The sequence below is a fragment of the Sorex fumeus genome, unplaced genomic scaffold, assembly GCF_029834395.1.
Source record: "Sorex fumeus unplaced genomic scaffold, SorFum_2.1 ptg000070l, whole genome shotgun sequence".
Taxonomy (NCBI): Eukaryota; Metazoa; Chordata; class Mammalia; order Eulipotyphla; family Soricidae; genus Sorex; species Sorex fumeus.
The window spans coordinates 7,986,081-7,997,466 of record NW_026606127.1 but is presented as its reverse complement, the minus strand read 5'-3'; the positions used below and the strand labels follow the sequence as shown (position 1 = coordinate 7,997,466).

The 11,386-nt window shown below is 38.4% G+C and overlaps 1 pseudogene; it reads right to left on the bottom strand.

Moving 5' to 3' along the window:
• Positions 1-5,800: 5,800 nt before the first annotated feature.
• On the bottom strand, positions 5,801-5,897 carry LOC130037034 (uncharacterized; annotated as a pseudogene).
• Between the last annotated feature and the right edge of the window lie 5,489 nt (positions 5,898-11,386).

Below are 11,386 nucleotides of genomic sequence, written 5' to 3'. Positions count from 1 at the left end.
AGCAAACATTCCCTCCACAGTAGAGTTCCATTCTTGTATACTTGACAAGGAAGGAACTTGACATCATGCTCCTTATAAGATAGTTCACATGAGATGTGGGAGGGGAATAAGTCTTTGAAGTATTTGTCTGGAAAAAGCGAAAACGTGAGAGTGTGAAAGGAAGAGAAAGAGAGAGAGAGAGAGAGAGAGAGAGAGAGAGACATAAAGAGAGAGAGAGAGAGACAGAGGGGGGATGGAAAGAAAATGTCTGCCACAGAGCCTAGAGGTAGGTTGGGGAAGTTGACAGGAGGGAAACTGGGGCCATTGGTCGTGGAAAATGGGCACTGGGAGAGGGATGGGTGTTGGATTATTGTATGACTGAAACCTGATTAGGAATAGCTTTGTATCTGTATCTCATTGGTGACTCAATTTAAAAAAATAAAAAAATAAATATATAAATAAAAACAACAAGAACAAAAAAATTTTAAAAAGATTAGGATCAATGTTGAGGTTAAAAAATTCTTGTCATGGGAAAAGTGATTAGATATATTAAATAACCAGAGTTTATGTGAGGATGATATAGCAGCAAAGTTCTTATGTTCTTGAGGGTGAGGGTATATACTTCTCTGTTTTATCATTTATAGTAGCAGTTCATCTCTCCTTGTTTGCACACCTGAAGCAATATGACTTTTCAGTCTTTTCTCTCAAGATGTGTATTCTATTAAGTCATCTCTTGTTTCTATAACGTTTCCAGAGCTGAAGAAAACTTGTGACCACATTCAGGAGGCCCCAAGGGTACCAGCTAGAGGAAATCCAAATAAAAATACCCCACAACACATCCTGATCAAAATGACCAAAACCTTAGACAGAGACAAAATTCTGAAAGCAACAAGATCAAAGAAAGAAATCTCTTACAAAGGAGCATCCTTAAAATTTACAGCTGATTTTTCTGATGAAACCCACATGGCCCGAAAACAGTGGTGGGACATAGTGAAAAAACTCAATGAAATAAAGTTTAAATAAAAAAAAAAGAATTTAGGTATGATATTGAGGTTTTTAATACATTTGATCTGACTTTGTGCCTGGCACTATAAAGAGGTCTGAGTTCAATTTTTTTTTTTTTGCCTGTTGCTGTCCAGGTTTCCCAGCACCACTTGTTGAAGAGACTTCCTTGCTCAACTTCATATTTCTTGAGCCTTTATGAAAGATTAGGTAATAATAATCTGAGGGCCAGCGTCAGGATATTTGACTATATTCCATTGATGTGAGGCCTGTCTTTATCTGAATATCATGATATTTTGATTACTACGACTTTGTAGTAGGGTTGCAAGTTGGGGAAGCTGTTCCCTTTTTCTTTTTAACAAATATTGCTTTAGCTTTTCATGGGAGTTTATTGTTGTGTATGAGTTTCAAGAGTATTTAATCTATTTCTTTGAAAAATGTTATGGCTATCCTTATAGGAAGTGCAGTAAATCTTTATAGAGCTTTGGTGTGTATTGCCATTTTGACAGTGTTAATCCTCTCAATCCATGAGCATGGGATGTGATTCCATTTCCTCATATACTCTATTATTTCGTGAAGTAGAGTTTTTAGGGTTTTTTTTTGTATAGTTCCTTAAAATTTTATCATTTATCACTTAACTTCCCCTTAGTCGTCGATTTGCTCGAGCGGGCGCCAGTAACATCTCCATTTGTCCCTGTCGAGTGCTAGTGTAGCCCAATGGAATCTGTTCGAACCGGGAACATGAAGGGCCTCAAACCGATCGTTCATGATCTTGACGAAGAAGTCTGACCATCTGGAAGGTGGGCGGCCACGCGGTCTTTTGACATCCCGGGGAATCCAGTCAGTAACAGCTCTAGTCCAACGGTCGTCTTTAAATCTCATTACGTGACCAGCCCATCCAATTTTCGACAACTTGGCATAAGAGACAGCGTCCCTGATTCTTGATTGGCGAAAGATGTCAGAACTCCGGATTATCTCTCTCATTTGAGTGAAACCTGATATTCCAAGCATAGCTCTTTCTATTCTTCTGTGGGAGACCTGAATACCATTCTCATCTTGTTTGCGTAGGGCCCAGGTCTCTGAGGCATATGTTAATGCAGGAAGAACAGTGGAATCAAAGAGATGTGCCCAGAGCCGGAGGTTCTTCTTCCTCTTAGCTATTTTTTCGACGTTTTTGAAGGCATTCCAAGCCACTCTCTTCCTCCTGCACAGCTCGGGTGCCAGGTCATTTGTCATGTTGACCTCTCGACTTAGGTACACATAGCTGTTGCATTCGGAGACAGTCATTCCATTGAGAGCGAATGGGGCATCAGGAACAAGGCTGTTTCGCATAAACATTGTCTTCGTAAGATTCAGCTGTAGTCCTACCTTTCCACACTCACGGTCAAAGTCGGCCAGCATTTGTGCTGCTTGGCTGATGTTTGGTGTTATTAAAATAATGTCATCAGCAAAGTGGAGGTGGTGTAGTTGCCGAGCATCTATCTTCAGTCCCATTACGTCCCATTCCAGTCGTCGCATGATGTTCTCGAGGGTGGCACTGAAGAGTTTTGGTGAAATGGTATCACCCTGCCGCACCCCTCTCTTGACATCAACAATCACTTCTTTGTAGAATGGTGAGATCCTGCTAGTGAATCTGTAATACAGCTCACGGAGGATCCTGATGTACTGGTCTTGAATGCCCTGATTGGCTAGGGCTTCAATGACCACTTCCGTCTCAACAGAATCAAAGGCCTTGTTTAAATCAATGAACATTAAACAGCGGCATCTTGAACTCCAGAGAAACCTCAATGAGCTTGGTTATCGCGTGGATATGGTCGCTGGTGCTGAATCCTTTGCGGAACCCTGCTTGCTCGTATGGTTGTCCTTCATCTAGTGTTCTGCCAATCCTATTTAGGATGACTCGAGTGAACAACTTGTAGATGACAGACAATAGGCAGATCGGGCGATAGTTGCCAATGTCATGGATGTCTCCCTTCTTGAACAGTAGTACGGTCCTGCTGGTTTTCCATTGAGACGGAAACTTGCATTCAGACAGGTAGCGAGTAAAGAGCCGAGCCAGTGTATTGATGAGTACTGACGGCAGGTTCTTCAGGTGTTCAGGTCTGACCTTGACTGGGCAGGGTGCTGTTGGTTTCTTTACCAACGAAATGGCGTGTCGGATTTCGGAAGGGAGAACTTTGGGAAGGACATATCCATCCTGTGGAATTTGGTATGTCGGCAAGTGGACATGGTTATCGAAGAGATTTGAGTAGAAGTCATGGTAATCTTCTCCATTGCCGTTCTGGAGGATGTGATGGATCCATCAGGACGTCGGAGGGCAGTCATCTTGGTCTTATAGTTGGCGAAGGACAGGCGGGCGTTACGAATACTTTTCCTGGCTTCTGCCGCATCTACCAGTACTTCTGCTCTTCTCTCTTTGAGGTCTTCCTTGATCGCATCTCTGCACTGCTTTGCGAGCTCGGATGTTAGCTTGCGGTTGCCTGAGGCATGCGCCAAAACACGCTGGCAAATTAGCTCAAGAGTTTTCGAAGATAGGCCATTTTTTGTGGCTATCTCTCTCTTGGCTTTCCTCACACATTCATGGAGGTGCTGAACCAGTGGATCGTATTCCTCGTCAATGTTGTCAACAATGGCATCTTCCCATGTTGCCGCAATAGTACCAAAGTATAGTTCCTTAACATTTTAGTTGATTCTAATATAATATACTCGATTTTCTGAGGTATTATTGTGAATGGGATTGTTTTTCTCTATCTCTTTTTTTCTCTTTCACTTGAAATATATGGGAAAGCCATGGACTACCGGATATTCATTGTGTAATATGCTACTTTACTAAACAAATCTATTGTTCCCAGGAGCTTTTTTGTAGGTTCTTTGGGATTTTCCAAGTATAGTATCATGTCATCTCCAAATAGTAAAAGCTTGAGTTCTTCCTTTTTTATATGGATGCCGTTGATATCTTTTCTTTTTACCGAAATCCTATGGCAAGTACTTCAAGTACTATGTTGAATAGGTGTGTTGAGAGTGGGTAACTTCTTTTGTGCCTAATTGTATTCTGGGATTCTAGCTCATTGATTTCTGCTCCAAACCTTTAGTTTTCTCCCCGTTGAGAATAATGCTTGCTGTGGGTTTGTGGTAGTTTGCTTTGACTAGATTGAAGAAAGTACTTTCAACTCCCATTTTCTTGAGAGTTTTTCACCATGAATGGGTGCTGGATCTCATCAAATGCTTTATCTACATCTATCGATATGATGATATGACTTTTATCTTTATTTTATTGAGATGGTGTATTCTGTTGATTGACTAGAGAATGTTAAGCCATCCTTGCATCCCCAAGATAAACCTACTTGGTCATAGTGTGTGATATTTTGTTGAGTTTCTGGATTCTCTTTGCTGGTATTTTCTTGAGAATCTGTGTATCTGTATTCATCAAGGAAATAGGTCTGTAATTTTCATTTTTTGTGGTGTCTCGGTCTGTTTTGAGTATTAGGGTGATCTTTGCCTCATAGAAGCTATTTGGGAGCATTTCTGTTTCTTCAATTTCCTGGAAAATCTTAAAAATGTTGTCAGCAGTTCCTCTTTAAAGGATTGAAATATTTCACTATTGAATCCATCTGGGCCAAGGATTCTGTTTGGGGGGATATTTTGACCATCATTTCAATTTCCTTGGTAGTGATAGGTTCAAGTATTCCAAATCTTCTTGGTTCAGCCTTGGGAGGTAATTGGAATCCATTAATTTATCAATTTGTTAAAGATTCTCTCATTTCCTGCTGCAAAGTTTCTCAAAATAATCTCTGATGATCCTATGGATTTCTGTAGTTTCTATTAGGATACCCCCCTTTGCATTTCTGATTCGATTTATTAGAATTCTTTCTGTTTCTTTGAGAGGCTTCTAGAGGTTTATTGATCTTGTTTATTTTCTCAAAGTAACAGCTTTTGCTTTTATTGGTCTTCTGGATTGTATTTTGGGTTTCTAGCTCATTGATTTCTACTATAAATTTTATTATTTCCTTGCTCCAGCCTAGTTTGCACTCCTTTTGTTGGTCATTTTCCAAAATCTTGAGCTCTAATTTATTCGTGTAGGCCCTTTCTTTCTTCCTGATAAATTCTGGCAGAGGTATAATCTTTCCTCTTAACACTGCTTTTGCTGTGTCCCACAAGTTCTGGTAGCTCGCGTCCTCATTCTCATTTGTTTCTGGAACCTTTTTATTTCCTCTTTGATTTCTTCTCTAAGCCAACGGTTGTTCATTACTTCACTTAAGTAAAATATTTCCTTGCTGAGATTTATTCGGTTTGATCTATTGAGAAGTGACAAAGTAGTGTTGAAATCTCCACCTAGTACTGTTTTGCTATCAATGTTTTTCTATAAGTCTATTAGAAGTTGTTTTTAAGTATTTTGCTGGTCTGTCATTGAGCATCTACATTGAGGAGGGTGAGTTCTTTCTGATGTAAAGATCCCATGATCATGCAGAAATGACATTCACTGTCTCTTATAACCTTTAGCCTGAAGTCCATGTGGTCTGATACTAGTATGGCTACTCCAGCTTTGTGGAGGTGTTCTTTTCTTGAATACTTGTTTTCCAGCCTTTTACTTTTAGCCCATGGTTGCTTTGATTGCTCAGATATGTTTCTTGCAGGTATCAGAATGTTGGGTTCAGTGTTCTAATTCATCTTCCTATTCTGTGCCTCTGAATTGGCACATTTAGTCCATAGACATTGAGAGAGATTGTTATTATGGGGATTTGTGCTATCTTTATGTAGAATTTTTGTACTTGTGGGAATTGCCTTAGCTTAAAGTATCCATGTTAGTTCTTCTTGCAACAAAAATATGGAACTCTTTACAAGTTTGCATGTCATCTCTGTGCAAGGACCATGCACATCATTGTATCATTTCAATTTTAGTATATGTGTAACCAAACCTAGTAGGAGTTATTTTTTCTGTTCTGATTAATTTGAGTGTTGTCCTTACTTACCCTATGGCAGACAGTGGTACCTAATCAAAGAAAGTATTTCAAAGCAGCTTGATAGATTTAGAACTTTAATGTCCCAGAAAGAAAAATATGGTTTTTACCATATTATCTTTTACCATAATCAAGGCATCAGTTTTACAAAATAATTCTTTTGGAAGATGTTATATGAGTCCTGTTTAATGCACTTCCCTGAAACCTTCATTAAGACCATTAAACTAGAGCCTTTTGCTGTTCTCACCTCAGTCCCGTGTACATCTCCAGGAAAAGGTGGATGGTGTTGTCTGCACTTTGACCACCTTGAATATAAGTAGGATTTTTCTCCTGAAGGAAGAGGTGAGGATCATATTGATGATTTCATTCCACATTATTATAAGTTCAACTTGAATGGAAGTTGACACTTATGAGGCTCCTGTAAAGGACAGAATAAAGGGTCTCAGTGAAGTTTAATGGCCAACACACATTAACAACACAGATGACTCAAAGCAGCCTGTGTGCATCTTTGTGTATAGTGAGTTTCATATCTAATGATAGTGATTCTCAGTCATGACACACAGGCAAAACAGACCTATAATTAAAAATCTAGTTATCTGAGCAGAGTGGGGTTTCTTAGGTGATTGAACAAGTGTGTAGTAATTTATTACTAAGCACATACGTAGTTAGAATGATGTGTACTTTTTGATCTAAAATTAATTCCAAATATGTCTAAAATGACAGTCTCCTGACCCCACACCTGGCTTTCTTCACCAGGGTCCCTTGGAGGCGGTGTGTTGAGTTTCCCTCACCGCACCGAGCAGAGCCCCGGCACCTGAAGACCTCTGCAACCAGCCATAGGTACGCTTTAGACCACTCTCCCCAAGCTTGAAGAAGCCTCATGCATGAACGAATCTGACAGAGGAACCCAGGTGTGCGCAACCGGGGGATGAGATCTCCAAGGCTGCTCAGATCAAGACTGGGCCCCCTCCAACCAGATCCCCCATCTCCTAGTAGCTAAGTGTTACAACCATGAACTGCCCCTGGAGCCATGTAATCCCATCAATGGCCAAGATACAGAGACTGGATTTTGTTGATAAGACAACAATTATTGTCCAGTTCTCACTCTGAGAGAACCTGGTAGGCATTTGCGAGTGCCTTGCCCTTGTGTTTACCAGTCATTTACACTTCTTTCAATACATTTTATATATGATCATGGTTTATGCTTATTTTTAATATTGAAGTTCAATAGCTAAATACTGATTTTTTTCACAGCACTAATTTATTAAGAACATTCATCCTTGGCCTATCATATTAATTGCCAGTATTTGTTAGTTTTGCTTGTTTTTTGATTACTTAAATTGGTTTTGGTCCTTTTCTTTCAGGTTGAAAAATTTTGACACAAATGAGTATATGTTTTTCTTTATCTTCTACAGTTTTAAACTGAGAACAACTGTTTGTTTTGTACAAATAAGATACCTGTGCATTTACTATTTCTTCTCATTTTATTTACATTTTCACACATCTCGATTCATCTACAACTTAACCTAGTAAGTGTTGTCATATTGAAAGAAACCTCCAATTTTTTCAATCATAGCACTGTAGCACTGTCCTCCCGTGGTTCATCCATTTGCTCGAGCGGGAACCAGTAACATTTTACAACAAATTGTGAGACTTGTTGTCACTAGCTATGGCCTATCGAATAGGTCATGGGTAGCTTGCCAGGCTCTTGCTATGTGGACGAGATATTCTGGGTAGCTAGCCGGGCAGAGGAATCGGAATCAGGGTTGGTCTCCTACAAGGCAAATGCCCAACCCGCTGTGCTGTAAACGTTATCTAAAATATACTAGTAATAACAAATGTTGTTTCTTTAACAGTGCAATATAAACAATTATTTAGTAATTTTCTTGATTTGTTAATGAAATAGCTAAGCTCTTGAGCATCATGGGAGTATTTTTCTAACACAAGAGTCTGACGAAGGTGAAACTGTTATAACCGTCTTGTAGAATTCCATCTCCCTAGCCTGCTTCATTCTACCCCACTCTCTATCCAATCCGGTCTTCTTCTTGGGATTCTGACCTCCTGATTGGCTAGCCTCTACCTTTCACCTGCCTACTTTATGACATCATTCTCCCACCAAACGAACCACCAACTGGTAGAATCTTGGGGGTCCCATGTAGTTGTTTGTAAACAAATTTGAATCTTCATGGCAAGTGACGAGTGACCAATGACCAATCACCAGTGAGCAGTCGTCTGTACTGAACACTTGTGGTCTTAAGCTGCGTCAGTATTCAGACGTAATCTCCTACTGTCTCCTCTTCTCGTCTACCTTTCATCGGTATTTCCTCTTCTCTGACCATTTCAGGTAAGGAATAATACTTTTCAAAGTTTTTCATTAGATTTATCATCCCTAAACTTAGCAGTCAAGTAAAAACAGCACGTAGTAATGAAAGAAAATATTCAAGTAGAATTTTATAAGCCTCATTTTAGCTTGACTTTGACATTTGCTGTGTGATTTTAGACACTGGCTTACTTTCTCTCACATACAAAGTGTTTTTCCTCATTGATTACATTATATTTTACACATACTTAGGAGCTCAAATACACAAACAAACATACACACACGAACATATATATTTATATATATGTATATATATATATATGAGGTTTGATTCTCTGTGTTTCTTTTTCCTTTTAATATTGAATTTTACATGATATTCACTGAAAACAAGTAAATCAGAGACAGTATTTTTACAGAAATAGAAAATATAGATGCTGTGAAAAACTGTTAATATATACTAGCATGTGTTCTCTGTAATGGTCTCTCCACTTGTATTTATACTTCAGTATTGTGAATATAGTGATATTACAAAGTAATAATCATTGATCTTTGAGATTTCTATTTAAACCAGGTAATAAGAAAATATGGGTCATGGGGAAGGTGCGGAGTGCTGAGCATTAGGGAGGCAAGACCTCTAAGGTAAGCAAGTTTGGGATCACTTTCATCAAACATTGACCAATCGACACCAAGACAATATGAGGGAGAAAAAAATAGAAAAGAAAGAAAGAAGGATAGAAAGAAAGAAAGAAAGAAAGAAAGAAAGAAAGAAAGAAGGAAAGAAGGAAAGAAAGAAAGAATAGGGACTTCGATTATCAAGGAAGAGGAAAACGTTTGGACATAAAATTGAAGAGAACCAAAGACTTAACATCAAAAAAGAAAGAATATATATATGAAATATGCTGAGAATAATTCACTGAGAGCAAGTCAAAGAATTTTACTTCAATAAATGTCATGACTAGAAATATACTATGCCTTCAATAGGGTACCAGTACGAAAAGCTCTTTATCAGAAAGCCATCCTTCCTGGCTTTTTTCCTTATTATTTCTTAGAACACAGTACTTGGTACTTGACAATTTGGAGTATAAACACGCTTCAGAAATGATGCTCCCCATAAATAGCTAATAGTGCTTATCTAGGGCGGTGGAAGACACAGAATCTTCAATGTTTTTATTACATTCTGGTTTTTAAGTTCATGTATGCGCTGCCTGTTAAAATAAAAAAAAATGGTATATTCTAACTTGAATCAGGAGGTTTGATTCATTTGTGTGGTCAGTAGGTTCCAGGTTAAAGCTGCTTGTCATCTTTACAAATATTATTTCATGTGATTTTTTCTTCCTAACATGAGAGTACTTTGATAATAGTCAAGTTTTGTTTTTAGGTCCTAAAAGGAAATAGAAAAATCAAGTCTCACATGACTAATTACACATTTTTGTCATATTTGTGAATTCTGAGTTTTCCTACATAAAGATATTTTATGGGATTTTGGTGCTCATTTATTAAACATTGAGAAGAAAGTTTTCCTGTTTGATAAAGATAATTCTAATCTAGGCGTTGAAAGTAAATTTGCATTATTTTGTGATCACTTTTTAAATGGTCTTTTCTGTTTCTTGTGTGATCAAGTGAAATCCTCTGCTATGTTTAACACGTGTTGTTTGCTGGTTAATATTCAAAAGTACTGATGAGTATAATTTTTTGTAATTTCGAAGTTTCTTTCTGTGTTTTACTCATTTAAAACATTTCATCTCTATGAAATACAATCACGTTTATTCCTATTTTCTTTTTGTTATGTAGTTACTGATAAATCCTTTCTTTTTAATGGACTGGTAAAGTGTCACTCAAAAATCACCTTCTATTCCATTTTTTGGCTAGCAGTTTTTACTAAAATAAAATAGAGTCTTCATATTGTATATGTGGAACAATTTAGTAATAACCTTATTGTACTGTTTTATTTGGTTTTGTTTGGGATGCCATCCACTGTTATTCAAGGCTTACTCTTGGGTCTGTTCTCCATAACATACTGTACTATGCTGCTTGCTACAGAGCCCAGATTTCATTAATATCTACATAATTCTTTTTCAGTTCTGTGATACATATTTTTCATGATGTTTTCTTTACACTTCCTCCTATGTAAATCACATTGAATAGAAAAATTATATTCGTGTATGCATTATTATTCTTAGAGTTATGAGTAACTACATTGTTGATAAACAACTTAAGACACAGAATTTAAATAAAGTTTTCCTTCCAAAAATATTTCTTGGGAAAAACTCAAGTAATGATTTTTGAAGTGGATCAAAAATCAGGGTAACCTTCAATGCATCAACAAGATTAAGTTGTATGTGAACCATAAGTAACAGGTACTCACCTGATCTTGGGGAAGTTCCCATAATATCTCCAGCCCAAAGTAACCTGGCGCTGACACCAACTCCAACTCAGGAACAAAAAGGTAAGAATTTTGATCAGATGAAAAGTGGGCTTTCAAAACCTCTGGAGACCTACCAGATCCCAGTAGACCTAGATCATGCAAAGATCTGCAGGTAATGAACACCACTGACAACATCACTCTGAAGCAGGTGCAAAGAAAATTCAAGTGGCACTAAGCGGACCTCCCATGCAAAAGGGAAGAACAAAAAGGAGGCTTCTGAACCTCTTGAGGGATAACCCAAGGCCAAAATCCAGCCAAAAGTCTGAGAATGCTTGCTGAGGGGAGCAGGGATTGTTTGTAATGCTGCAGTCAGTGAGAGGTGTCCTGTGACCACAGCCAAAACTAACAGCAAATCTCACAAATCTGCCTCCAGCAGGATCAGCAAGACAAAGAGCCATGGGCAGGAGAAGATAAAAAACACCAGAGAAAACTCTAAGAAAGTTAATGAGTGTAAGCAGCTAGGGAACAAGTTCAAGGCAGAAGAAAAGCCCACCATTGGCAAGATGAAACGCAAGAAAAGTCAACGTGAGCTTTGTCAAGAGGCCTTTAAAAAGCCCCGCAGCTGCCTAGGCATGCACATGCTGGAGTCTGTGCAAGTGTTTCATGCTCTGGGGAAGAAGAGTGATCCAAAACCTGGAATCTCTTCCTCCCAGGTCCTGGCTAGCTCCAAGAACCCCAAAGATGTCAAGCCATCCTCAGCTG